Source organism: Lasioglossum baleicum, chromosome 9 (assembly GCF_051020765.1).
Source record: "Lasioglossum baleicum chromosome 9, iyLasBale1, whole genome shotgun sequence".
In the NCBI taxonomy this organism is placed as follows: Eukaryota; Metazoa; Arthropoda; class Insecta; order Hymenoptera; family Halictidae; genus Lasioglossum; species Lasioglossum baleicum.
This window is the reverse complement of record NC_134937.1, coordinates 8,191,128-8,218,035: the sequence shown is the minus strand read 5'-3', so window position 1 is coordinate 8,218,035 and position 26,908 is coordinate 8,191,128. Positions and strand designations below refer to the sequence as shown.

The following is a 26,908-nucleotide window of genomic DNA, read 5'->3' as shown; positions in this document are numbered from 1 at the left end:
AAATCCGTCCGCGCGGAGCGGACCGGAGGGGATCGGAGCGGAGCGGAGCGATGGAAGCAAAGTAGCAAGGACTTTGTATCTTGCCGTACCAGCCCGGCCCGCGCTGTAATAATTTTTCAATTGGCGCGGCGCGAATCACGGTGTTGAATCACGGTGTTCGCTTAATAAGTAAAACGAGCGATAATAACCGTTGCCGTTTCACGTTCCGGGGCAGTGGTAAAAAAGCGAGACGGCCCGATAATTATTATTGCTCCGTCTGTCCGAACGGACTAACGAGGCTGCAACGACCGCGGGCAATAAACGTTGAGAGAACACGGGAGCGAATGGAAGCGGGAACGATAATTAGGAATGTTAATTTGTCTAATAATTAACAAGATTAATAAGATGCTCTTATCTGATTCGAGAGGGAACACGTACAAGGATCCGCGAAGGTCGGCTCCGTGGGAAATAGAGAACGGTTTCCAGGTAGAGATCGTCCTCCTCTCCTTCCGGCCGGGCGAATCCTCGATCGGGACCGGCCTGGACCAGACCGGCCCGGCCCGATCCGATCCAGATCCCGTTCCGCGAGCTACTAAATTATCGATGCATCGCGACCACCCAATGCCTCGAACCCCCCTCCTCGGAGTGCAAACGCGACGAACGGAACGAGAAGCCTCTTCTCGATCGTCGTTTTTGCGAGCGCGACTACGGAACTCGTCGGTTATCGAGATCGAAAACGTTCCAAAGGATGCCGCGTGCTTCTATCCTGCTCTCTCTCTCTCTTTCTCTCCGTTTTTCTAGTCTCCACGAGTCGTTGCTCGCAAAGGGGACGCGCGTTTTCTTGCCCGCGGTTCGAGAACGCCGACCTGGGAAAAGAAAGAACCGCTTGTAACAGTGAAAAACCGATTCTCGCGGCTTATCGGTTGCCGAAGTATTCCGCTGGAGAGGGTGAGAGAGCGAGAGAGCGAGAGACTAGAGCTCGCCGTCGGTGTCTTAATTCCGCGGGCCGACGGCACGCGGCAAAAGGAACGAGAACAGAGATTCCATGCAAATACGATTCCGTTCGCCGGCTCGGTCCGCCGCGACGAGGGGAGACTTGCTCTTTTTGTCGTGTTCGTGCCCGAACGATCGTTCCGGTGGAAGAAAGAAAGGAAGAAAGAAAAGGAGAATCGAGCGAGGGTCCTAGCCGGCAGGCAGGCAGGAACGAGCTGTAGCGGGCTGAAGCGGGTCGCGCCGAGTCACCTCGGCCCGCGGCGAGCAGAAAAGACAGGCGCGGCGCGGGTGAAAATGGTGGCGCGCGGACGGCCGTCGAGCGAGGGAGAGGGCAAAAACCGAGTACATATCTTATTTATGAATATGTATGGCAGGCTCGGGCTCGCTCGAGCCAGCTCGAGGAGCTGACTATGGGCTGCAACAACGTCGCGCCCCAGCTCAAGCCGAAGCCCGAGCCGAAGCCCGAGCCGAAGCCCGAGCCGAGGCCGCCTGTGTGTCGCGCTCGCGCCAATGTTCGCGCTCTCTCCGTGCCCCAACCTAGAATCAAAGTGACATTAGCTGGATGTACTTGCGCCCGCTACGTACGTACTGCCCCGGCTTGCCTACCTTTCGGAATTAATGTCCGCGCGGCACGATATACGACCGCGTGTACGCTCTTTTTCACGCGGCTTCCGTCCCACGTCGAAACACTCGTAACACTCGTAACGCTCATAACGTCGCCCGCAACCGCTCGAGTCCGCGCGCGCGGCGCTTGTCACGCCTCTCTCCCTGTCCCTTCCCGCCCCTTCGCCTTGGTTCCTTCAACCGTCCAACTTCCTCGCACGGAATGCTCGGAGGAAACGTCCCGCTCGATCGTTGGGGGGACACGTTCGACGATACACCGCGCGCGAGCTCGTTTCCCATTTAAAAGCGATCTTTCCACGGAGCATTCTTTAGCCCCGCCGCACCGCCTCCGCCAACCACCTCCTCCGTCGCGCGCGCGTACCGTTATATTAATATTTTAATATAAATGCAAATCGCATTAGATCGCGCTTACCGATAGGGAGAGTTAAGCTCGTGGAGGAGTTCGCGGATACGGTTGCGGGGGCGCGGTGCCGGGGAACAGGGGGGAACCGGTGGAACGGGACTGTACAGGGGTGGGTACGTTTAAGAGCGGCGAGAGAGGGTTACGCGGAGCCGGGGAGCGACGAAGACGAACCGAGGCCTCTTTCACCGAAGAGAGAGACGAGCGAAGATCGAGTGAGCGAGTGAGAGAGAGAGAGGGAGAGAGATCCCTTCTCGCGTAAGTAGCCTCGTACGACGCGCGATTTACCGCTTGCACTCGCTACCACCGCCACCACCTCACCTCCCACCGATATTAAGGAAAGGCCATAAGGTACGTAGCTTACGAACCCGCCTTATCAACTTTCCGGCGCAGCCCTCCTCACTTGTTTCGCCGACAGTTGCACCACGACCCGAAAACTTGCGCGCAAACCGGATTAAGGGAACCCAGGGCCCGCCGGTGGCCGTTCGAGCTGCGATTCGCCTCGACAGAACGACACGGACACCTCCGATTGCGGCGAGAAACTCCTAAATTCTGTAACAGCCGAGGGAAATTCTTAGACCGATCGGTCACACTCCTCCGTCGAGGCTGAACGAACTGTGAAGGAATTTTCAACTCTGGCAAGAACATCCGAGCTGATATTCGTACATGCTGTCATGGTGATCTTCAGCTTTTGTTGGAGCACTCCGACAAAAATAATCTTTTTATACGATTCCTCTGCCTGTAACCTTGAATGACCTCGAGTAATTACAGTCATTGAATTCTCAATGGAAGACACTATCGTGGTGGTTGTTTAAAAGGGGATGGTCCGCTGTAGAGCTCGGTAAAGAGTTCGTATACAACAGATTTAGCATGAATTGGTTCGGATAAAGGAGGTTCTACAGTAGTCAGAAGCGCGACGTTGCTGCGGCCGTCTCGGCCGGATCGTCGCGACGGTATAATTACAGGCGATAATATAAAACGGGTGTGAAAAGCGGGTGAACTCGAGCGGCGCGATAAAAAAAGAACCGCGGCGAATCTTGCGGAAACGCGGCCGATTAAAATACAAAAAACGGTGAAAGCTCGGTGAAGAGGATCCGCGTGGGGTAGCGCAGCCGGATTACCCGTCGCGGGTTACTCGTGCGAGTTATTAATTCGAAGTTGCGTGGTCGATTCGACGGCTGCACGATTCGTGGTCGTGCTCTCTCCCGCTCGTCTACTTTTGCAAAGTAAACGCCGTCATCCTTCAGCATCGTCGCCGTCGCCGTCGTCGCCGTCGTCGTCGTCGTCGTCGTCGTCGTCGCTGTCGACACCCTCGTTGTCGTTGTCGTTGTCGATTCCGGCGTTGTATCCGCGGTTGCAGTTGCAGCTGTGACTGTATTCCAGCGCGAAACCTACCAGCGCGCCTTCCCATTTACACGACTCAGCGATGCGCGATGCCATTCACGGGTGAAAATATGAAAACCCCATTATGCGGCAACCCGAGCTGTTGCTTTTTGTAGCCCCAACCCCTAGACCGCTCGTCTCTTTCGACTGTCTCCTTCGTACCCTCCCCCGATCCGCTCCCGCGCTCGCTCGTTCTTCTCTGACGCGAGCACGCGACAGTCGCGGATACTCCTATGGATTTATCGTATATTTTCGCGTTACGCTTAAGTCGTCGCCCTCCACCCCTCAACATCGGCCCAACTCGCTTTCCGAGCAACGCGCTCCACTCGCAACAATCTCGCAACACCAGCGATCCACGCTCAACTTTGTCGCGTTCGGTGTCGAGATCGAAATAAAATATGCGGATACTCTCTTCAACGAAGTAGCGTTCTGAGCGGTGCCGTTGGGTCAGGTCTCCCTTTGGACCTTCTACCCCAGGATGAAGGGACCTGGTCAATCAGTTATTTCTACAGGGTGTCCCAAAACTCCTTCGCTTCCCGGAAATGGGAGGCGACATTTTCCTCTGCAAAAATGTCGTCCGCGGCTATGTTTATGAGTTATTAACTGTCAATTGGCCGACTGTACCAACTCGCGTGTAGCTCGCGCTCTGATTAGTCCGTGTTTTTCATTAATAACCGCTACACAAAGCTGCCAACGACATTTTTGCAGAGGAAAAATGTTTTGGGACACCTTGTACACACTCTGTGCACTTGGCACACGAGAGAACAACCTTTTTCTCGTGTTTCGAATTTTTACAAGTTGATTCATAAAAATCTCTGTCCGCGTAGGTGAATATTGCCAGTTTATAGACGAGGGCGTAAACGGGCCTAAGCATCGTCGACTGTGCGATGGGATGGTCGAAGCTGATCGGTCCGGGAATATTTAAAATCGTAAAGTAGGAGAGCGGATAAGCGGAGGAGAAAATGAGAGATCGTACGAGCGACGAATGGGGTAGTATGTTTCGAAATAATTTCCGGTGGAGGATCGCTTCGTCAGGAAGACTGGTCGTTCCACGTTAAACTGCCGATCGTCGTTCACGACGGTGCTTTATCATAAATTATAATTAACCGCATAAATATGCATTCGACCGTGGCATAATTCGACCAATAACAGTAAATTACTCACGAGGCGGAGCGACTCGTCGCTGGTGCCGTGGTAGCGCGATCCCACCCCCGGCGTAGAGGGTTGCCCTCCGAGCTGCCACCCTCTTTCCAGCAACGGCAACGGCAACGCCGGGAATGCCGACAACGAGGCAATAGACAGCAACGACTACATCGGCCAGCAACTATGCCCGCTCTCTATTCGATGATGCGGCTCGGTTCACCGTTTTCGGTGGAAAGCGTACTCGTTCGCTGGCTCTCATGCGCCCGCGCGATCACGCTCGCCCACGCAACCGGGATTCGACGATAATGCGATTAATTGGTATTGCTAATCGCCGATAATTAATATAAATAGATGAGTACAATTATTAGTAGAGCGCGCCCCCGATTCACTCGTACACAGGTGCAATTTGTTCTGTGCACCCAGACCCCGACGATCTCGCAACCCTCCAACCCCCTTCGGTTCTCTATCCCTCTCTTCGGCTCTCCCGCTCTCGCTAGCTCCTCTCTCTTCGTCTCATTGTTCCTAGTTCTCTCCGGCCGACAATGCAATCTCAACCGCTGCCAACGAAATATACAGTGGTCTTGATTATTCGACACTAATTTATCCAACATCCTCTCCGGCGGAACGGGGAACGGGAACAAGAACGGAAACGACGCGTCATAGCCCGGGCGCGGTTTTTAAAAGGCGCCCGAGTAATTTCTCGTTTTCGCCGACTCGTGGAATATCCGCGAGAGAGTCGCGGTGCTACTTTCGCGGAGGAAAGGCGGACGCGCGTGGGCGTCGGATCGAACGCATCCGCGGGGCTCTCGAAGCCGCGACCGTACGCAGCGTCGCGTTCTCCCCGCGCAAAAATTATAGGAGAGAAAAGAGCGTTTGCGTGGGAGGGGCACGCGGGAAGCGGGCGCCGGGGAGAGGAGCAGAAACAGCGAGAGGAGGAGGAGGGGAATCGGCAGAAGAAAGAATTAGGTAAACCGCAGGGAGGCTGCTTCAGGGGAATAATAATGGAGCGAGCGTTGTATATTTTTTTATATTCGATGCGTCATATTTTCCGAGCCTCGAGACGCACGGGGCTCGAGGAGCACGATATTGAAAAAAAGAGTGCCACTTCTGACGGGTGCGCTCTCCGACCCCGGCCTCCTCCACCGCCTCCACCACCGTCAGAGCAGGGAGATCGCGGGGGGAGAGCGTGGTGACGCGTGTGGGTGGTTGCGGAGAATGGGAGACCGCGGAAGTGGTACGCGCTAGGGTGAGTCGACTCGGTTCGACTCGACTCGACTCAACTCGTCGACTCGACTCTCGACTCAACTCGGATCGAGAGACCCGGTGAGAGGGAGGGAGAAAGTGAGAGAGAGAGAGAGAGAGAGAGAGAGAGCCTGTTTGGTATCGAGGGACAGAGAATCGAGAAAAGAGTGGAACGGACTGAGAAATTGAGCAAAGCGCCGTGGAGTGAGAAACGGGGGAGGAAGGGATCCCGTGCGAGGAAACAGATGGAGAGAGAGAATCGCAGAAACAGAAAGAGAGAGAGAGAGGGAGAGACAGACGCGTACACACACAGAGAGAGATCGAAAAGGGAGAGAAAGACAGGAGAGGTTCGCGTTGGCAGACTTCACGCACAATTAATTTCCTGAATAATTCCTAATCGAAGGCGAAACCGAACGAGGCGTGGATGGTGGTTATGCTACCGATGAAGCGACAGCTGGCACTTCCAACCACGCTCTCCACCCACGGCTTCCACGTCTTCCTTGATAATTATGTGTACGTTAATTAATTGACTAATTATTATTCCAACTACGACAACCGGGAATTTGAAGACGAGAGCTCGCGTATCTACCCGCTCGCTCGCTCGCTCGCTTCGTCATCGAGCCCCGATCGGAGCCCGACGTTTTTCGCAGTCACCCCTCGTGTATCGGACGTCGACTTTCAAAGAACCTTGAAGAATAATTAGACTCGAGTGTCCGGTATTCAAATTCTGGTTCCGCTTCGACGGCGGGTTCAACGCGCGCGCGCGAGCGAGAATCGCGGATGAGTACAATATGAAACGCGACGAATCGCGATACTCGCTCTGCCACCGAGCGGTTACATTTTTCTTTTTCCTTTTACGCTTTTCCATGTTTTCCATTTTGCTCGTCGACGAGCAATTCTTCGGCGACACCGCGCGCGAACCCGCTCGACCATCTCGCCACCGTCGCTCTTTTCTTCCCTGTATTTCCCTACTGATACCCGCGGCCATCCACCTATCCGGCTATTCGCCGATCTATCCATCTCCTTTCTCTCTTCGGCCTATCGACAGCTCGGCGCATCGACGACAACCGCATACAGCGTCCCTTCCCTCGGCCGTTCTGTCCCCATTGTCATAAACCATGGATGCGACCGTAAATCGACGGGAAAGCTGCAAGAACGTTCGATATATCAATCTACGTCGGCTCCTATTTGGTGGTAATTAATCACGTTCATATCCGAGGGCGTACTTAGCATCCCGAGAGGAGGAAGCGACGGGCTCGATGGTGAACGCTCTCGGGCCAACGCTTCGAAAGATTCTTCGGATAGCCTACGCTAGAAACTAACCTTCCCAGGTTTCTTTCCAGAGATTTCAAGCTTCCGCGCGGCTCGCGTTACACAGTTCTCACTGTCGAGGGTGTAGGCTGCGTCCTTTAGAAATTCCTTTCCCAACAAGCGACGCAGTAATGTTTCAGTAATTACTAGAAAGGATAATTTAACCCAACGGCTTAGTAATTAAAAAGACACGTGGTCTAGATATCTTCCGGCCCTTTACGAAAGTTGAGCAAACAATTCCAGAAGGACACGGCTCACATCCAGGAAGCCTGAACAGCGTTTCTTTCGAGTATCGAGATTTTCGCCAGCTTCCACAGATCGCGAATCGTCACTGACGAACGGGAGGAAAAGAGAGAGAGAGACATCGGACCTTGGGAACCTTTTAATCGGCGCTCGTCGATTTGATCGCCGAGGGAAGCACGGCTCGTCGGTGCAAGTTTATCGACGAGAAATCCGCGCCGTTCGAATCTGCGTATCGTCGGAAACGAGAAACGCCGGGAATCGTTTCCATCGATTCTCCACGGCTTCGCGATTCCTTTTATTCCTCTCCGAGGTATTCTAGCCATTCGATATCAATTGCGCGTTCACGCTCCTCCACGAGCACAGCTGCTATACTTGCTCGCCACTTTATATCAATTTTACACCGAGTGGTCCTTTGTTCCCTCGCGCGATCAACCGCGGGCCACCGCCTCCGGCGGCCGCGCTAATTTTAGGCTCGTTCGACACTTTATACGGTAAGCCGGCGTCCAAATCATTCCAACAATTATCGATACCAATTATGCTTAACCGTTGTCCAAGCCACGCGTCTCTTCTCTCTCGTAACGCTCAGATCATCTTTAAAATTCGACAAGTTCTGATGAAATTAAATCATGCTCGTGCATCATTAATTCATTCATCCTGACACTTGATAAGTTTGTAGTAAAGATCCAAATCGATTTTGCTGTAGCGACCTGACCAAAGATTGGCTATACATTGTAATAAAAAAAGTTCGAAAATTTCTTTTTTTTTTGGTATTGTCAAGGCCACTTTCATTATTTTAAATGGCACTAAGTATCTTTGACTTAACAGTATCATAGCCCGTATCAAGACGAATTCAACGACCTAATATGTCATGACCTTCAGATGATCTTGAAGTACCATTTAAAAAAGTGAAGGTGGCCTTGGCAATAATTAAAAAGAAAATTTTCGAACTTCTTTTATTGCAATGTACATCCAACCGAAAACTGATCAACTTTTGCTTAACCCTTTGCACTCGAAGCAATTTGAACTCCAAAATCAAGATATTTGTGTTTCAACCCAGATCACTTTTGTTCTATGTAATCTTTTTTACATTGTGCACATCAAATTGAACCTGTTTTCTTATATAAAACTTGAGATTTTTACAATTTATAGAACACAGACAAATTAAAGAACGTTAAAACTGTTTTGAATAATGGTGTGGACAATTTTTAGTGGCGCCTCAGATTCGCCGCTCGAGTGCAAAGGGTTAAAATATTTTTTTGTCAGATTATCGCAAGCACTTGATTGAAAAATCATGAGAAATGTGTGAATGGAATAATCCTCCCGCTTCAGTACCAATTTCCAAGATCACACAAAACATTTTAAGGAAAAATTGGATCTCTACCGTACCGGCCACACTAAACAAAGTTTGCAACAGTGATAGCCAGTGTAAATGTAATCAGGGTTGCGAAATCCTTGACCACATAATTTGGCAATGCGTATTGTATAATCCACAAAGGCGCAAGTTAATAAGTGCTCTACTTAGAAGTATGGGCCTTCAACCTCCTCTCAATGTAGACACGCTCATAGCAAAGCCAAATATTGGAGCTTGCCTTAGTATTCATTCTTTTTTCAAAGATTGCAATTTACATATTTAGAGTTGACGGACATTCACTTGTATTATTATTGTATTATTGCCTTCGCTTGTATTATTATTGTATTCTTACTGTGTTATTACTGTAATCTATATTATTGTATTCGCTTATATTATTCCTGTAAAGCGAAATAAACCCAGAAGGGTTTAAAATGCTTACAGATTTAAAAAAAAAAAAGTTTGCAACAGAACAACAGAATCGGAAACACAGTTGCGTACACGATGAAACTGACCGGGTTCGCTGGTGCTCGGCTCGGAACGGCAAAGGTTTTGAGGTGAATATTTTCGCGGTGGTAGGGTGGAGAAGGCAGAAGGGAGAAGGAGAAAAGGCAAACGGTCAATCGGTGTTCGAGCGATCGTCGTTGCGCCTGGGGGACAACGGCGGTGTCGTTGAAAAGCGTCTCGAAAGCGGGAAGCGTTTTTCCCCGTTCCACGGCCTATCTATCTCGGCGCTGCCACGAATTTTCTCCGGCTCTTTTCGCGCTGCATTCTCAACGATTTGTTCTGGTGCGCCTATCCGGGAGAGAGAGGCTCTGTCTCTCTCCCAGCCGAAAACCGTCGCGCCGGTAGACCGGCATGGCACCGCACCACGCCACGCCGGAACGGGAAGAGAAAAGAGAGAGACGGACAGAGAAAGGGACGAAGAAAAGAAGGGAGCCAGAGGGAGAGTCGGAGGTCCGCGTTTAAAATAATGCGAAGCCTCCTTTATTCCTATCTCCCTCCACCGCGAACGTTTCCGCGCGCCCTGCCCCGATCCAGCCACTTCGTTCTCGACGCTTTTTTTTTTTTTATTTCGCGCTTTCTACCACGGCCAATGAAAGAGCCACTTCGCCTTTTGTCGTGCTTCGACCGTACCCGAGACTCGTTACGCTCGCTTCGAACGACGCGACGCGGGGCGCGCGCGGATCCGCGCGATCGTCCCAGCCGCGTTTCGCCCGGCGAACTATACATACACCGTTGCATCGAGACCCTAAAGCGAGAGAGCACGGTCACGGATATCCCTCTCTGGTCCTGACGCGATCCAGAGAAACGAAGAGCAGCAGGATAGACGACGACGGGGGCGATCCGCGAACTCCGATGCCGTTTGTTCCTAAGCTTTCGCCAAAGCCTTTCGCGGAGGTCAAGCATCCCTAAACCCTGTACACAGTGATGAACAAGACACAGGATATCCTTCTGGTTCTGTCGGGATCCGGAGGGACCGAGGAGCTTTCGCCAAAGTGTTTCGAGGGAGCAAGGATCGCGCGTAGAGCGACAAAAGCGAGCAGAACTGCCGAGGCATCTCGAATCGGCGGATCCAATAACGAACGCGGAGGCCGCGTCCGTTATATTTCGACGGTCTACGTCGACGATCCGTCTCGAATGGGCAGTCGATCGAACAATCGAGACGGAAACTAATCGCGGCAATTCGAGGAATTCGAAACATTTTTTCCAGCGTAACCGCGGTGGGCAGGATGGTATGCGAGATGAAGCGAGGCGAAGGGGCCGGGGAAGGGGGCGACGAGAGGTCAGAGCGCCGAGATAGAGGTGGACGTGGAGGTGGTGGTGGTGGTGGCAACGAAGGGGTAGGGCGGAGCGCTTGGACGATTTTGAAAAAAAATCCATTTCGCGATAGAGCCGTCGCGGAATAGATACGGGACGCGCGCGGCACCAGCGTAGGCCCTATACCGACGAGGGTATAGGCTATAGGGTGCAGGGTGTAGGGTGTAGGGTGTAGGGTAGCCAGGATTGACGATACGAATCGGCTATCTGCAGGTACGCGGCGGGTAGGCCGCCGGAGGGGGGCAGCAGGCTGGAAGGGCGGAAGGGTGGAAGAGGGTGGAGGATGTGGGGTAGCAGCAGGAGCAGGAGGAGGAGGTGGTGGAGGAGGAAGAGGAGGAGGAGCAGGAGGAGGAGGAGGAGGAGGAGGAGTAGAGGCAGCTAGCGTGTGGAGCTGTGGTGTGTGCGCGTACGCGTATACGAATCCGCGAAAGGCACACACCCGGAGAATAACGCGTACCTACGCGCGAGGCTGCACGTGCGTGAAGTTACACGTGGCTGGGTGGGTATCTCCGATATTTATGGGCAATATTTCCGATTCAGCTGCCGCTATCGAAGCCCTTACCAGTTCAACATGTCCGCAATAAAAAACTGGATAAAATTATATCCGCATCTCGCCACGGTTTCGACTCGCTGAAACTCGTCAAAAGTTATGGAGCGGCGGGGATACGAGGAATTCTATTCTACTGCCTCTCTCTCCCCATTTTTTTCCCTCCCTTTTTTTTTTATATTTTGCACGAGACTCCGTTGCGCGCGAATCGATCGATTTCGTCCCGATAAAGCGGCCGTTTCTGCTCGCCGCGAGGCCACCTCTCTCTCTCTATCCCTCCGTGTTCCGCTCCAAGGGAAAATCTCGCGTCGCCGAGATAATTCCGACAGCGAGAGAAACTTTCGACTTTCCGGCGATTCGCGATTCGGAACCGCTTTTTCGGCGGCGGTAAGTCCGCTTCGTGCGCGGGTACACCGTCGTTAACACCTCGGGGATGTCGGTGACAGCTTGGAACGAACCTCGGAGTAAGCAAAGTCGTAAATTAAACTCGAAGAATCCGCATCGATCGAGCCCACGGCGCTTGTTTCGATGTCTTCTGCATCCGAGTTAGGATTTCTCGGCCGGCAACTTTGATGCCGCCTCTGCTAGACTGCGGATATGAAAGGGTACAAGTACGATTTCAAACAGCGGAAAGATCGACAGAGTGTAATAATAATAATTCGATCTATATGATATCTTCAAAGCCGTTGCGACGAGCACGATCGCTCGAGTCTCGATTTGCGGCCGGCGATAAAACGATATCGAAGAAACGCGCATCTTCGAACCGATTTCGAGAGAAGAACCGCATCGCGCCCACGATTTCGACGAAGAAATCGCGCCGCCCGACTTTCGGACGTACAAATTCCAATTTGTTCGAGGGTTGGGTGCGCCGTTAAGCCCGCGACCAGCCAGAGAAACACGCGTAATATATTACGAAACTTCGCGGCGATGCTCGGATCCGGGGACCGAACGCTATATTATTCGAAAGTTTTCCACTCCGCGAAAAATTCTTAACTTATGGATTTCGAGCTCGAGAAACTACGCTGTTGTGCCTCTCTCTCTCTCCGTCGCCCCTTCGGCCTCGGCCTCAGCCTCGCGATACATGGGCGCGGGAGAGAACACACGCTCGGTCGTGCACACGAACGCACACCATCCCTCGCTTTCTTCATCCGTCGTTTCGCGAATCGCGGGAGCGCCGTGGAAAAGATCGATTCGACGTCGAGACGGTTTCGCGGAAGTTTGTCGCGTTTGTTCCTCTGCCAGTTCCCGACCGCCGCGTCGCGCGACGCCCTCCTCCCGACGCCAGAGTCTACGAGTCGAATTCCGTTTCTTTCCGCGTCGGGACGCGCGCGTGTTCCGTCGCGATCAAGAGTAAACGCAATAAATAAGTGCGCGGATCGGGGTTCCGACGATTTCGTCGCGCTCGCGGTCGCAAACGTGAACGAAAACGAGAACAGGAACGAGAACGCGACCGGTTTGGAAGACGCGGGCGCGGAATCAATGGCGAAGAAAGGGGAGAAGAAGGAAGGTGAATCGCGCGGAGCGGTAGAGATGGATAGAGAGCGAGAACCGGGGACCAAGAAGCGAAACGGGGACGTAGGGACGAGGGACGCGCGAGGGCGTAGAGGCGGAGACCGAGGAGGAACGGCGAGGGAGAAATCGCGGGGACGGGAGAGGCGGAAAAACTTTTTAAATTCGAGACAAAATGCTAAAAGTTCCCCGAGGCCATGCATACGAAGCGGGAACCAGCGAGAAAAAGAACCGAGGACGGGGCGAGTGGAGGCCGGGGGAGGCGGCGACCATTAACATAAAACAGAATGTGGGAAAAGCAAATATTGTGATAAAAAATAATAATAATAGGAGGCCGAGCGGAGAGTACGGAAAAGGAACGAGGGTACAGAGGGGTAGGAGGGTGCGCCCAACCCCTGGGGACGAAGCGGAACGAAGGATACTTCGGCTCTGCGAATACCGTCGTTCTCTCTTTCTCTCCTTTCCTCTTTTGACCCCTGCCCCACCCTCGGCACCGCCGCCCCTCGCCCTCCCGTCACCGTCTGGCTGCTCGTATAAATACAAGTATACGCTCGGAGTTTTCCTCGGGCATTTATGAAACTCGTTCGGCTAGAACTAACTCTAATAATCGTTGAAACTAATGCTCTCTTTCGAGTACGTGTGCCACCAATACCAGCCCCAACCCCGTATCCTGTACCCGTCGTCCCAGTATCCACCTCTCCCCACGAGTCGGGTCCGAACGTCTTGCCTCCTCGAGTTCCACGGCCTCCTTCGCCGGCAACCTTCGACCTTTCGAGTCCTCGACGCCTCCCGAACGCGAAACGCTTCTCGCGAGCACACCGTTGCGGATCATCGAAATTTTCCGTGGTCGCAGCGAATTTCGAAATCCGCGGACGTCGGACGCTCGAGAAAACTCGCGGCTCGGAAAACCGTGGGTGGACGGTGAAGATCAAACGGGTAGGGAGTTAGGGAGGAGGGTCGAGGACCCGAGTACCGAGGAAGAAAGAACGGAACGAGGAAGGGAACCGAGCGGCGTAAACCGTAACGATAACGATTATAGGCGCAGTTACCCTGGGACGTCCTTTCTTAACGATTACGCCGTTGAAAATTATTACGCGCAATAACGCTCTGTCGTTATTACTGTTATTGTTATTATTATTGCTATTATTACGAACGTTATTATTACCGTTATTATTGCCGGCGCTATTACTATTATTTATATTATTATTATTTTTATCATCATTGCTATTGTTATTATTATCATTCCGCGCGCACGGCGAAACGTACGATCCGGAGAGCGTGGTTTCAGAAATTCAAGCGATAGCGTCGCAACGACTCCTTTCGCCTTCCCTCCTCCTCTTCCTCCCTCCATCACTCTCTCTCTCTCTCTCTCTTTCTCCATTCGTACAGTCCTCCCTCTTTCTCTCTCTCTGTCCCGTGGCTCGAAATTACTTTCGCCGGTTGCGGGAGAGCTCGAGATCCGAGAGATTTCCTCGTCGCCGTCGACAGCCGAGACAAGCGCGGTGAAGACGAATCGTTTTCAACGAATTCGCGATTAAATCCGCGGCAATCGACAGGCGTACGCGCGGCGAGTCTTCCGGAAGGATCTGTCAGCTCGGAAGACCCGTCCGCCCGTGGAAACCCTTTTTTTTTCGCCCGCGCGGATCGTCCGACGGAATTTTAGCCGTCGATCTTGTTCGCGAGCCTCGTTAGCCGACGGCTAAACGCGTTCCCGACGTTTCGCGGTCGACCATCGACGGGAAATACGTTCCTTCGGGCTGCAGGGGAGCAACGACGGGATCAAGGGTGGACGCGGCCGTCGATTTGCATGAGGTCCCTATCCCGTATCGGCTACCCTATCCCCTTTCGACGTCTGCCGAGATCGAAAACACGCGCCGAAATATGTTCGCGAGACCGAGCAACACCGGAAACCGAAGGTCGGAATAATCGCCTGTGCAGTCGTCGAGATTCGACGCGGACGAGCAACGTTTTCTATCGTCTTGGTCGTCGCGGCGCGCGGCGTGTTTACGTCAACGGCGACGTTTGTCTCGTAACAAGCTGCTCATCGATTATTCGCAAGGCAAACAACCGCTCGCGGATACGTCGACTCGACCGTTTCGAAAAGAACACGGCCGCTGTGGAAAACTGTATGCTGCAATCGTGCCGCGTCCCAATCGTACTGCGTCTCAATCATGCTTTCTCTCTTCTCGTGTTCACCCTCTCTGTCTCGCGCGCATACACTATTCGCATCCTACAGTATCTTATCCGACTTAACATCATTTTTCCAACTGTTTCGCTGGACGTAATCGACACAGAGTTTATTATGCGATTACTTGGAGTTTCTGTAGGGCTTTTGTAAAACTGATTTATCACGTGCGCGTGTTGCTCGGCTTACTTCGGTTTGTTAACATGCCTTGTCTTCAATGTCTTGGCAACAGCCATGTACAATTACAAACAGCTACAGTTCAGCCAGCCTGGCAAAAGATCGTCCTCGATCTTACGTTACAACAATCACTCATAACTAGCAACAAACACTTACAACTAATGATAGTTGTTATTTCGCTACGAGTAATAAACAGACTGCCTAGATCATTTTTTCAAAATGCGGCAAATGAAGCTGCGAATTGTCGCGAGCATCGAGGACCGTGGAATCGTCGCAACGGTCCGGTACTCGTGGGTTAAACAGAATAACGAGAGTCTACGTAGTCATGTAGTCGCTGGCCAATGGGAAATAGCGTCCGCCACTCGATGGTACTGTTTTTCGTTTACAGCCGGGCGCGATGTCATCTAGTACGCCCCGGCCAATAGGAAATATAAATTCAGAGTGTGTATAGCACGGGGACGCGAGATGTAACGGGCTAATACGAGCCGACCATCTACTTTGCAGGATCTCGGCGAGAGCACCGTAACCGTTTAGGACGAGGCGGATAGACGAATTCCGGGGCTGATTCGAGGGTAATAGTTTTTGGGAATTTACGGCGCCGGGCCGATGCTTCTAAGCGGAGAATATCGAAGCTTTCCAAGTCCGCGGGACCCGAGAACGGAAAACATCGACGATCGCAAACGGTTTGCCCATTTTCAGCAATTTCCGATTCGTAAATTGCTCGGCCAGGGCGGCGCTCGCGTTCCAGGAGACAAACTAGTTTTGTCCCCGCAATTCGCGCACGGTCACACAAACGCGCGCGCGAATACAGACGGACGTAGAAACACGGAGAGAGTTCCGATGGAGAGAGAGGGAGAAAGAGAGAGAGGGGAGACAGGTCGACCGACAGACCATATTTCATCGAATATGATAATTACAGCTGTTGCCGCTAGGAACGAGCGATTTCTTTGTCGTCGGCGTGTAACCGCTTCGGCGAAAGCGTTTCGGTCAATCTAAATCCCCATCTAATCGATATAGGTACCGGTGTGCCGGCGATATACATATAGCGTATAGCTGTGCTCGTGGGTCTTGCTCGAAGTCGTACCTGCTCGCGTTCACGGATTTCTTTATTCTCCGGGTCTCGTTATCGCGGCATTTTTATCGGAACAACCACGGCCAACTACACGGAATCGCGTTGTTGGCAAGTACTCGCGAGATGTATCTTGCATCGGGGGAGAACCTGCCGGCGAAAAGATCTCGAAGAAACGATAGGTTCTACCAACACCGTGTCGTTGCATGCAACGTTGCATCGTGTCTGGTTACGCACACGTTACATTAATACGCACGAGCATCGACTAACTTAATTACACGTAAGTCGCTCCGGACGATAATACCTTGCACCCGTTCTCTCGCGCGTCTAATTACGTGCAGCGAGCATCGCATCGCGTCGGATCGCATCGTATCGCGACGTTAACGCGATAATCGGCCCGACGAATATTTGAACACGGTTTTAATCGTCGTTGTTTATCGAGCCGACCTCGTCCCGATCCCCGTCGCATTATAGTCGGCACGATTAGAAGAAATACGAACGAACGGTACGAATGCGAACCGCGAGTGCGCAACCCTCGTTTCGAGATGCGTCGCCGGGGTATTCTCGTTGGGAGTTCGCGGTGTGCGTGCGCCAGCGCCATCGCGCGCGCTCTCTCTATGAATATTTATATATTTCGTACAATGTAGTAATTTAATGAATCGTAAACGCAACTATACGAAACGGTTGCCGCGGCGATGAGCCATCGCCGCCTTTATGGTCGCGTCATTCGACTCTGCCGAGCCCAGCCGAGCCGCGCGCCGTAAAAATACGAATCGGTGCGCGAATCGATCGCGATGTTAAATAGAATAATTATTATACGAATGTTTATGCACGTGCGCCGATATTATTGTTGCTCACCGCTTTAATGACACGTAAATGGAACCATCCGAGCAATTTCAACGGATCGTCGACGCGTCAAACGCAATCAACCATTACAGAAATATTTATCTTCTCCTTGCCGTGCCCGGCCCGGCTCGGCCCCCCTTGCCTAGCGGGATTCTCTTCGCTCCAGTTTCGCGAAAACTGCTCGCCGCGCCGCGCCGGCTCATTTTTCTCTCGGACTCCGATCGAAACGAATGAATTCTTCCGAGTACGTGCTCGGTCCGAAAATATGCGGGCCGATTCTCTCGTTAGAAAGCAGTGAACACCGATTGACATTGTTGGGAAACCAATGGATTGATCTCGTTTCCATGCATATCGTCCGCGTGAAGCGTTCAAGGTTTTTCTTGACTGCTTGTCCTATTTATTAGTTTATTAGAGACATTTAATCCTTGAAATGTAGGAATACGTCGATACGTTAGACCGCGAAACTTCGCGCGCTTACCCGTGCAAATATTAATAGTGTTTGCAATTGATGTGGACCCGAAAGGATTTCCCCAGTTTTCGAAAGAAAAAGATCCGCGGTCTATCATAGTGTACTCTCTCTTCCTCTCACTAAGGGTATGTGTCCATCTCAGAGTTTCTGTCGATAGTTGCTCTCGAGAGTACTCTCCATTTGCGTGTCCATTTGAGAGCACTTCAGAAATGTTTTGCTCCCGGAGATAGTGATAGTCAACTCTCGAAAAGTCTTCTCAGGTATGCGGCCATTTGAATTTGTTCGGTCCCAAGCAGACCGAACGTGAGATTTAGACTTAAGGTGGAGTGGGATAAGTCCGTCTACGGATCTAGTCCGTTAATTGGTTATTTTTATTATAATATGAACGAAATGTTTCTCTAGCTTGTATTTATTAATGTAGTATAAGTTAGTATGAACCAGGACCTTGTTAAGATTGAAATATACAGGGTCTCAGCTGAAGGAGGCCACCTTGAATCTCCTTTATTTTTAATGGCACCAAAAAAAAAATATATTTGGCATAATTTAAATGGCATCGAAGGAGAAATATCGTAGAAGAACAATTTTTTTTGTCCGGTTATTTTTTCATAGTTTTTTCAAGGTCGACGTTGTTTTTTTATCGGGAAAACTTATTTCTTTAAATTATTTTTCTATTCTTTTTATTCTTTTTTTTTACTCTTTTTAAACTTATTTCTTTCTATTTATATATAAAAAAAATAAGTTTTCAACGATAAAAAAAATGACGATGACCTTGAAAAACTATGAAAAAATAAGCGAACAAAAGAAATTGTTAATAAATAAATATGTATGTCTAATAAATATGTATGTTATTAATCTCCCGTAAACCGTGATAAAATTCTATTTTGGTTTCGTTAATGTATAGTTATTGGAGAACATGTAGGCATACAATAGGTATAAATAAATTCTCTCCTTTTTCACTGTAATCACTGAGACATTAAAATAAATCGTAGGGCGAGCGGTTAAAGTGTTTTTTAACATCCAAAAAATGTCGATTTCATTTCAATAAGTCGTTGTTACTTCTGTAACCTCGTCAAAGTCCCGAGTATCGTCGCTCTGAGACATGTACTGTCCAGAGAACGAAAGGAAACTAGCGGGAAGGGAACGGGGAAAGAACACTGACCATTCAGATTGCCTTTGCGTTCCTTTGCCCCGTTCCCTTCCCGCAAGTTTTCTTTCGTTCTCTGGACAGTACCTTAACGATTAGAATCGAGCGCCACAATGTGTTCGGTATCGTCGCGACGACGAATTTCTTTGGAGAGCGGCTGGAGGCTCCCGGGGCTGAAGAGTTGGACGGATGGCGAGCCAATTAGCATAGCGTTTTGGGGCCGGTAAAAGGCAGTAATTGTTCGGATGTAAACCGATATCTGGTTCTCGCAGCGCGCAGCGCTACGAACGGAAAGCGTGTGTTCCCATTCCCGTTCTCGCTTTTCGCACCCCGTGTCTTCTCTCTCGTTTCCGTAGGTATGCGTTGGTCCGCGCGACACAAGGGCCGAGAGAGAAAGGGCGAGAGAGCGCAACGTATCCAGTTCAGAATGTTCCCTACCGAAGGGGATTTCGCTGCCGGAAAACACAACGATCGTTCTCTCTCTCTCTCTGTTTCGCCTCTATCCTTGTCGCGCCGTGTCGCATCGCATCGGGCGTCGCGTTTCCAGTTAAAACGGCCGAGTACTCGTGTTTAGATATCGTTAAACCGCATTTTCGACACTGCCATTATGTAAAGCACGTGGTGGAGGCCGATAAGTCGAACAATGGCGCGAGTTCGCGCCGAACGGGACAGGTTAGGGACTTTTCGACCGTCATTCCGTCCGCTCTTTCGAGCAATTTCCGATCGCGCTCACTATTCTTCGCCCTCTGCTCTCTCTCTCTCTCTCGCTCTCTCTCTCTCATTCCGTTGCTCTCTTTGTCCCCCGTTCTATCTGCCAACACGCGCTCGCGTCCCCATTTTTCTCTTTCCCTGTTAGCGTCGCTCGGGCATCTTTCTCGAACGAAAGGGAAACTTTATCGTTGACAAACTAAAAGAAGTTGGCAGCCGCACTCGTCCCGTTGCTTAATTATCCCACCCCTGTACGAGGCAGAGAGAGAGAGAGAGAGAAAGATAGAGCGAAAGGAGTAGAGAGAGCGAGAGGGACTCGACCGACCACTACGCCACGAAACGTAATTAGTTCCTCATTGAAAAAGAGAACTTTTTATCCGTCCGTGATACCACGCGATTAAAACGGGTTCGTTAAGCTCCGTCTCTGTCGGACAGTCGGGCCACCACCACCGCAGACTAGTATCCATCGGTCTGCGCGCGGCACAAAATAATACTTTTTATTACCGCGATCTTTACGATCCGTACTGTATCGAGTATAAAAAAGATAATAAAGGAAGACGCGCGTGGATAATGGCTGGTATTATGCGCGTATTACTCGGCGCATTACCATTTTTATTGCCGACTTTTTTTACGATCTACTTCTCTTACGAGTTAGCGTACGCTCGATCAGTGGACACGTCGATCAAGGTCGCTTCTCTGGCCCCTCTCTAAACGCCCTCTCTCTCTCTCTCCCTCTCGCTGCCTTTCCGAAATATTACTAGAGCTCTTGCCTCTCTCCTCCCCTCCCTTTATTCGGTCTCTTTCGCGACCTTCTCTCCACGACAGCGGAACAAGAACTCGAGCAAAGCCAAACGCCTGCTCCTTTCGGTCCGGAATCGTCGTAGCAACAGACTCGGGTTCGTCGATTTCTCGTCAACCCTTCAGCGATATCCTCGCAGCTTCTTTCCAACCGGGTTGAAAGTGTTAGACGATTCCACGAACAGTAACTACGTCCAATGACGTGGTCGTGCAACAATCTTCTGGTCTCTTGGAAGGGCTAATTTATGGCAGCCTCGAATGCCTATGCCGCTTTCTCTTTCCCTTGTTCGACAGTACGAAATTCTCGGAGGTTCAAGCTCCCGTTTAATCAACGCTAAAATGTATTTATACACAAAAGTAGAATGTACTTCCGTTACACGGCTCGTCAACAAGATTCATAAAATCGAAACAAGCTGCAGGACTGCCTCGATAGCTCGCGCCGTTCGAAGAATTCTTTCGATCCGGCTCCGGTCGGCACCGCTTTTTCCGCGTTCACAATCTTATCTCTCTGCCGGCGTGTTTGCCGTTTTGCGGGTCGAATTCCGCGCGGCTCCTCTCGCGGAATTCTTGTCGACGGTTTCCGGCATTGGTCGACGACCGGTGCCGCGACTGCATAGAGGTATCGTCGCAGAGAAACGCGGCGTGGATAAGCGCGGATCGCGGTTCCGGGGCACAGAGACGCACCGACGGCCGTCCCGTATTCTCGATATAAATTGTGGCAGAAGCGCGCAGACCCGGTATAAGTATAGTAACGATAAATCAGGCGTATCGACGTCCTGCATAGAATTGCAAATGAGACGCTGCCATCTTTAAAATAAAAAGTTATAACTGTGCCCTCTCTCTCTCTCTGCCTCTCTACCGCTCGCGTGCGCCCGTAAGTTTCGACGGAGCGCGCGGTTTTAAACGCGTGTACGTGAAAGAGTCGACTGGTAGGCGTGCGAGGCACGTCCGTGAATGCGTTCTGCTGAGACGAGGGAGAGGAGCAAAGGCAGATCGAAAGGGAGAGAGAGAGAGAGAGAGGGACGGGCAGAAACGCGGTTCTCCGTGTGTGTGTGGGAGAGCGGCTAGTGTGCGCGTAATACATACGATCTCCGGACAAGCAAGGAGAAAGAACTTAAAATGAATAATGTATCGTATATTTAATTCTATATATAAGTACCCTCGCGCGTACCAACACAGCGGAACCGCGAGCGGCGCGCGCGTACGTACGCGCGTACAAGCGTACGAGCGTTACCGAAGACGTAGGTGTCCCGAGCTGCCTCTCTGTCCTGCTCTCCACGCGGAGAGAACCGCCGTTCTCTCTCTCTCTCTCTCCTCGTCGGTTCGAGTATTTGTCTCTGTTCCGCGGTCGCTGTACAGCTCTCTCGTATATACTCGAAACCGTGTGCGTGTGTGTACAAGTTCTCTCTCTCTCTCTCTCTATCTCTCTCGGCCCTGTGCTCTTCTCTCCGACGAGAATGAAGTAGCGTATTTTCTACGCGGAGGTCGTGACGAATCGACTTTCCAGCCGACGACCAGAACGAAACAAAAATATTTTACCCGGGGCGCGCCTCGAGAGGAATAACAGCCCGCTCGAGAATAACTATCATTAAATTATTATCGATCGATAAGCGCCTCGTTATTGCCGGCCCGAGATTCCTTTTAATCCGCCGGATGAAGTTCCTCGCCGGTGAAAAAGCGTCGGGAGTAGGTACGGGGGCCGATCTTTACCCTTCTTCCCTTTTTTTTCTCCCTTTTTTCTTTTTTTACTTACTCGCCGGAAAATTACCCTCGTTAAGACGCTGCCCGATCGCGTTGACAGGCAATCTTTAATTAGAGCCTCGGTCGATCGACCGGCCGACAAACGACAAGCGTCGCTCTAACACCCGTCAACGCGCGACAGAACGTTGCAGCGCCTCCACTTTGTCCGATTGACCAACAATACATTCGCCGATTACCGTCCGCTGTAATGCTCGTGTTCGACTTCGCTGTTGTCGAGGTTGTCCGGAGCCTGAGATTTCCATGGTATTCGTTAATCGACCTAGCTGTTTGAAAAAGACGTGTCCGACGATTTTCTCGACTCGCTTCGATCATAGCCGGAAGGACGATCACGCCCTTCGTTCTCTCTCTCTTCGTTTTCTCGTCTTTGCCTCGGCCACCGTCCCACCTCCGCAGCGTTTTCTCTTTTTTTCTCGCGACGTTCCTCGCAGCCCGCCTATGCACGCGCGTCATCGCGAGGCGACCATGATTACCGCAATGAATCGCCGCGCGTTTATTAATAATGTCGTATGGTTCGACGTTTTGCATTCGCTTCCAAGGATACAGCAGTCTCTCGCGCGCAATATTTCTATTCTCTTCTCGCAACGCCGATATTCTCCGCAATTTGCCCACGCAGACCTTTGGCAAATCGTTCTAGCCAGCGGCGGCGACAGGACGTAGACGATTCATCGATTCGAGTTAATTAGCACCTACGTTCACTGTTCATCAGGTTGGTTTCCCCAATTTTCTTCGGCAATCGTGCCACGATGTCCGTGTAGGGGAAACGCGCGCGAAATCAAGAGAGATCCCGGCAGACGAACCTCGAACCTCGGATTCTCGATCCCTTGGAGGTCGCGAATGGGTCGCGAATGAGAACCGCTTTGTTTCATTCGATACAGAGAAGCTTGTCTCGCCGTACGGTCGGCTCGAGTTGGCGCGTGACGTAACAATATAAACACGAGCCGCGCGCATTAACAAATTCCTTTTAATCTTATCGTTATACAATAAATATTGATACGAAACTTTGACTGCGCTATCGTCTCCCCAGGCCGCGCTGTGATGCTACACGTAAAATAATGTAATTCGCCTAATCTCCATCTAGCGGAGAGCGACCGTGAAGCCAGAGCGTGAGCCTTATCTTAACGAAATAACTGCGCAATTAGTTCGCCTCGGCTCTACCGAAACTTATTGTTCGCGTAACGAGCTTGTTCCGCGGCGTCCCGCGTCTCGCTCCGTATCTTGCCGCCTCTCGCTCCTTTGCCAGAGGAGATCCGTGCTTGTTTCTTCGCGATCAAACGGAGGCCCGAACACCCGCGAAACTCCGTCGTCGACGAAACCGCGACACGGCACCCGTTCTCGCGATTCTTTTGAGGAGAGGGGAACGGATTCGCCAGCCGGCCATTATGTTCAAACGTTTCATTAACCGTCAGCAATATTATGCCACGATATAATTACATCGGAAGCGTGTGTCGTTTCACGCCCGAGTCACCTTGACGGATATTTTCCGCTGCCAGTCAGATTTGATACGAATTCCGCTCTCCAAACGAGTGGAACCATTCAGTCCCGGGACACCCGATGACAGAGTCTGGCGACCTGGCGCAGGTAGCATCCGATGCTCGAACCGATTCAATCACGGCCGAACAGCCTGGACAGCTGCGGATCACGCACCCATCGCGTGTCCCAGACAAAGATATTTCCTTGAGAAAGCCGACTCTTTCTACCGCCACTCCTACATGTATTCTTTACATTCGTTATTATTCTTTTCTACATCCGCCAGCTTTCGATTCGCCGAGCTTGAAAGAATTTTATCCCTTAAATCTCGATGGTTTAGACTGAACTGTGCAAGACATCCCTGGAATGTTCTACTCGAGTCCTTCTAGGCGTACGACGTTTATTCCTCGTGCTTGCAACAATTAACCGTTTGCAGTCCTAGCTATTTTGCTAATTAATTTTTTGGTAATTTTACAGAAAAGGGCACGCCTCATCGATTTTGATGAAATGCAAGTATATTGTAGAATTCATGATTTTCATTTGGGGAGACGTCTAAAGGTATTGTACCACGATACGACGAAAATAAACCCAAAACTATTCCAGACCTAACTGAAATCGAACGAAAGAGCATGAGAACTGTTTTGTGCAAATATCTCGTTGAGAGGTTAAGTGAAAATAATTATACATATACGAAGACGGTGGAAGAAATATATTTAAGTACAAGAAGACGTTGTCATAGGTTTCTTCATCCTACGTACCTTCATACCCGAAGGGAGGACGGCGTGCTATAAAACCAAGGGGAATCAGGTATGTATTTCCCAATATTCCTAGGATGTGGGGTTTTCCACAAAGTACATACAGTAAAAAGCCTAACGTTTTACCGTGACAAAAACAAAGACCGAGCGGCGGTAACACGTACAGGAAAGAGTTGTTTAGAACTATGAATTCTACAACATGTTCGAGTTTCATCAAAATCCGTGAGGCGTACTCTTTTCTATATAATTAACAATCTTTATCAATTCCTTAGACACAAACACGGCGATCTAAAAATTGTGAATAATAGTGTGACGGTTTTTAGTAGAGCGCCAAGTGCCAAGGGTTAAGGACTTTGACAAACTGAATCCAACTAGCGCCACGGTACGAGGTTATCGACGAGCATTTAGTTGTCGCGGATAAGGGAGAAAGTACTTCTAACATCCCGATCGTGAGCTATAACATATCCGAGAGAGAGAGAGAGCGAGAGAGAGACAGAGAGAGAGAGAGAGAGAGCCTAACTAGCAGCGGACGAAGAATCGAGCGGAACGACTCGAGGCTCGGGATAGTAATGCGCGCGACGCGCCTCTAGGTTGAGAGCCGCTGCATTAATAATATACGATAGCCGTAATGGCATCGGGCGTATACGAACGTATATATTGTATAATAACTTCCAAGGCCATATAAACGTTTATTATTTACCGCGTAACGTAATGGCGAACGGGTCCCCGCTTCTCCGTGACCGTTATTAAAAATAATACTGTAACGTTCCCGGCGCGAGCTTCTCCTTATTCGCCCACGCGTCCTCGTGCGAAATTATTGTCTCGTGGATTTTCAACGCGAGAGAGTAATTGTCCGAGCTGCGTGAAGCCGGTCCGGCGAAAACCAGCCGGTCGTTCTGTGTTGCTTCAGTTTGCCTCGGTTTGCCTCGGTGTGGTTCGGTTTGCCTCGCAGGCGAACGGCCGCAGCAAACGAGGACACGGTCCTCTTCGCGAATCGACCCGCGCCGCCCGCTCCTGCAAAATGTTTTTTACGTCGGACGGCCGAAATAGCCCGCTAATCGAACAAATGCAGCGACATCGAAGACGTTCCGCGAAGTAAATTATTGAAGCGCCGGTTAATTCCGTACTAGCGTTAGCGCATTAACGAGGTGGGTAAACGTTTCGACATTCCCGATGCATTAAAGATCGACGGCCAAAAATATCGCCCGAAGAATTGTACCCGTTTTGGTCCGCCAGGGAAAACAGGACGTTTGGAACACTGGTTCAACGACTCTTCGCGCGGCATACGACACCAGGCCGAAATCTTTCCGTGCTCACGGTGTCGAGCGATCGAACGCCAATCGTCGGAGTAAAGACGTCGCGCGGCGAAGGTCGCACAGACATTCCATTAGCCGTTCGATCCGAGGAACGCCTCGGGAAATTTGCGAGTCGCAACGCCTCGCTTTCGGGCGACCAATCATCCGATAGGAATGCTCGAGCCGAACCGCATCATCGCGTTACATCTTCGAAGGGAGTTGCTCTCGATTTCGATGGAGTCGGGACAGTGCCCCGCAGCGGAATGTACACCCCATGCTGAATCCACAGTAGCCTAGAAGAACCTGAATCTCTTGAAATCGTATAGATTGTACTCTTTTTGTACTCTCCAAGCAGTCTTCTATCAGGAATTCGAAAGGAATGCGGCAGCAAGCCGTCCGATTGGGTCATTCCACTCGCACTTTCGGTTCTAGCCGAATTATTGGCTAAAGTGTGTGACGTCACGGCTTAACCATTGGCCCCTGTGCAACTTTTCTCTTAATGGGCGTGGCTTTGTTGCTCTCGACTTCAACGGGGCCGAAGCACTGCTCCACGGGGCAGCTCAGCCTTTGTGTGTCTAATCCGTGGTTATATTTGTTCCAGACTGATGTAGAGGAAACAGGATGTCTACCAATCGAATTGGAGGCTCGACAGAACGTTCTATATGGGCGTGGCCAAATTGCCTCCGGCTTCTGCGGAGCCAGGCCAGTGCTCCGGAGGGCAATTTGTAGAATGACAGATTCTACAAATTGATTCTCCTTGAATGATTCAAACTTCAAGGACTAATGCCACCACGGTAAGCGTGGGAGTCCGAACATGTCCGATCAGCTCCGACCACCGAGGAACGAGCTTTCCCTCCTGGCTCCAAGGTCACAGGGTTCTCGGTTAGGTGCGTGGCCGAGCGTTCCGAGCAATCCCTCGTCGGTACGAGTCAGCTCACCCATAGTCGAATCGTTTCATTTGCCCGAATCAATAAAAATCTACCGGATAAAAGCTGGGAGATAAAAAATGGTTCGCAGTCGTGACCAACCGGAAAGCAGGGATCGTAGAGGGGTAGAGAGAACGATACCGAACCAGAGGAGGAGGAGGAGGAGGAGGAGGACGAGGAACAGGGCGAGCAGGGATAATCTGATTTTCAGCAACTTTATACGTTGCGCTTCGATTAAAATCCAGCCACCGTACAGGGCCAATACAGTTACGTCGCTTCTACCCCCTTTCTGCGTGATAGCCGGCACTGTGGCTCCGCTTTGGAATTCTCCTTCGGAGCCAGACACGAGCCTCGGCTCTTGCGCTCTCGCGGTCGCACGCGCCCGATTTCGAAACCGAGCTTGCACCGACAGCACCGCCGCCGCGGCGCGTTTCCGTTCCGTTCCGTTGCGGAAAATCTCGTTTGTCGCTCTCGCTCTCGCCGCGATTGTATTCCGATCGAAAAAAAAAAAACAATTAGAGTACGCGAAAAACGGTGAAACCGCGATGCTGTAGTTGCGTCGTTCCTCGAGCGTGTAAGGCTGCGTTTATAGTTCCTGACTCGCGTGCTTTTCGTCTCGCGTGCTTTTGGTCTCGCGAGACAGCGGGTCAGAAATTTCGAGCGGGGTCGACGGGCCCACTGTGCCCCCCGCTGTGCGTGGCACAAAAAAAGGTCTCCGAAGATATCCTACCGCCTTAAAGGAAAGCTATCGGTAGTAAGCCGTAG

General features: G+C 51.1%; 1 protein-coding gene and 1 long non-coding RNA gene across 8 annotated transcripts in view; both read right to left on the bottom strand.

The window, feature by feature from the left end:
• LOC143212273 (uncharacterized) overlaps positions 1 to 26,860 on the bottom strand; it is a 36,445-nt gene extending 9,585 nt beyond the window's left edge. Inside the window, exon 1 of the long non-coding RNA XR_013009663.1 lies at positions 418 to 26,860. This is a non-coding gene — a long non-coding RNA (uncharacterized LOC143212273). The remainder of the gene's footprint in view (positions 1 to 417) is intronic.
• Positions 1 to 26,908, bottom strand: part of LOC143212216 (protein bric-a-brac 1) — a 270,719-nt gene that overhangs the window by 105,411 nt on the left and 138,400 nt on the right. The gene's annotated exons all lie outside the window — the stretch shown is intronic.